This window comes from Penaeus japonicus, unplaced genomic scaffold (assembly GCF_977035675.1).
Source record: "Penaeus japonicus unplaced genomic scaffold, GWHDUDI00000001_assembly GWHDUDI00000030, whole genome shotgun sequence".
In the NCBI taxonomy this organism is placed as follows: domain Eukaryota; kingdom Metazoa; phylum Arthropoda; class Malacostraca; order Decapoda; family Penaeidae; genus Penaeus; species Penaeus japonicus.
In genome coordinates this window covers 1,607,819-1,610,318 of record NW_028234432.1, presented here as the reverse complement: position 1 = coordinate 1,610,318, position 2,500 = coordinate 1,607,819, and the positions used below count along the sequence as shown (strand labels likewise).

Sequence of the window (2,500 nt, the reverse complement as noted above, 5' to 3'; positions counted from 1 at the left end):
TTAGCTACATTGGCCCTTTAAAAGGCTAAACTAAAAGAGCATCGTATAGAAGAACATAAACTGTCGCTGTATCAAAATCAGCAAAAATGCAAGGAAATGACATTTAGAAACATTCCTTATTAGATTCATCTCTCTTTAACTGCTTAGTCACCTTCCTCTCCAGTACCGCAACCTGTTGAGACCGACGAAGGTGAATCAAGTTCTGTTGGACAGATTCTTGTATCACATGTGAACTGCCATACACTCACTTTACAAACGGTCTAGTTTTGAAGACTGACTGATGTATATACTGCGTATCTTATCTATTTACCTATTTTTATTAGTCAAATTCACCATAAGAATACTTCATAAAAAATATAAGGATTGGCTGATTGTTTTATCATTAAACTTCTACTTCGGCATTTACATCGACAAAAAGAATATAATTATAAGTATTTTTCATATATCTATATAACAATGATAAATAATATAAATCAAGACTTTACTGATCTTCCTAGCTCTAATGTAAATTCCATTAATTTTATGATTATCAAATAATCATTAATTCAAAAATTTTCGTAGTCAAAATATAATTACAAAGGGTCCTCATTCTATATGTCATATTAATCATCATGCTTATATACAGCAGTTGTTGTAAGGACTTTGAAATGGTTTTATTTCTAACCCAACATACGTGTATGAATTATCTGCAGTTCCGGATCGGATACTAAGACTAAATGGTATGTTTTTTTTTCATGATTTATCACAAGAGGCCGCAGGTGGCCCTGGTAGCCAAATGTTATTTAGGCATTGTATCTATGACTGTATTTTACTACATTTACTTAAGTGGAACATCTGGTCATGTGTCCACTTTGATTTTGACGTTTCCCTTTGTCATTATCGTTGTTATTGTTATCGTTATTATCATCATAAACCTTATTACAATTTAAGGATATCTGATATAATGAAATGTTTGCATTGTATTTTGCTAAACTACATAATGCAGTTTTTTTATTTACCATTATTTTACGTAAAGTAAACATTCCAGTCGTCATTTGCCTCGAACTAAAAATAAGAGAATTCGTGTATAAGTAATTGTACCTTGATTATCTCGAGAGCCGGGCACTGGATGAAGATAAGAGCTGGGTGCATTGTTCAGTAGCCAACTGAGTGCAAAGTTCACAATAATGAACACAAACATAAGCACACATAAAACAATCATTATCCCAATGATAATATGTTGTGGCTTAATTCGGCCTGAAGTGAAAAGAAGAACTATCCTGTATTACTGCACAACCTCGCATACTTTTTCCTATATGAGAAAAATAAATGTAATAAGAATTTGTGAAATGAAGTAAAAAAAAAAAAAAAAAAAAAAAAAAGAAGAAGAAGAACAGACCACTTTAAGTAAACTTACACTCAGATATATAGCTCTGGGGAATTCGAAAAAAAAATATATGGCGATGAACAGAAAGTGGAACTTCAAATTAGATCACCTTATCGCATGTGATCTCAGATAGCATTGCTGATTATCCATCATTCTCTTATCTCGTCAGGATGGCCGAGTGGTCTAAGGCGCCAGACTCAAGGTAGACTTCCCTTCCGATAGAAGGGCCATGGGCTTTCTGGTCCTCTCTGAGGGCGTGGGTTCGAATCCCACTTCTGACACAGTTTTTATAAAGCTAGACCTTTATTGTCTCTAAGAGAGCGTAAGGGGTCGTGGGTACACCAATGCGTGAGAATGACCCAGTTCACCATCATATTGTCATTTTACAGACAAATGTAACACTTAGCGCAGCACGAAGCAACTTTGACCTCGATAGCTCCCATGTCAGCAAAGGTCAGGATCAATGAACTACAGATCTGAAAGCGTGTGTTGCATGACATTCTCATTACATTTCCAAAGCACTGTGTCTGTCCCGGAGAAAGTTGACTTTGTTCACAGCATAGTACAATGCTGTGTGCAATGAAGCAACAAAAATCTGATATGGTAGTAAAAATAAGAAATAGTCAACTGTTACATTCATTATGTGAGACAGAGAATAATTTTCTATCCAAAAGCAGCCATTCCAATCCATATCTAATTATCCCCCCTTACACAAAACACACGCTATATAATAAGGATGATGTCATGCACCATTTCCAAAAATACCTCGGACACCCCCCACCCCCCCCGCCCAATCAGGAAGTATATTCCTACACCCTCAGCTTTTGTATCAAGACCAGATACTCGATTTATATTACTGATTCATCAATAAAAGTAACACCGATCTTTGCTATAATGGCAACCGACAGATCAATAGCCACTACACAGGTTCCGTTGTACTGAAATTATGACCCGACTTCCCACTGTCACTGATACGGACAGGGATGGGCGGAAGGCCCTACGATCCGTGATCCAACCATGAATATAAAAGAAAGGAAGACTGAAAGGGAACAACCAGGAATTCTGAATGACGACCTTTTAAACAGCACAGTCATCATAACCTCGTATGACCTTTCACAAGACGACTACCAGAAC

The 2,500-nt window shown here is 36.5% G+C and overlaps 1 non-coding gene across 1 annotated transcript; it reads left to right on the top strand.

The window, feature by feature from the left end:
• The first annotated feature begins 1,530 nt into the window (after positions 1 to 1,530).
• TRNAL-CAA (transfer RNA leucine (anticodon CAA)) lies at positions 1,531 to 1,647 on the top strand. Its single transcript has 2 exons — positions 1,531 to 1,568; positions 1,603 to 1,647. It is a non-coding gene; the product is annotated as a tRNA-Leu (tRNA).
• Positions 1,648 to 2,500: the final 853 nt, after the last annotated feature.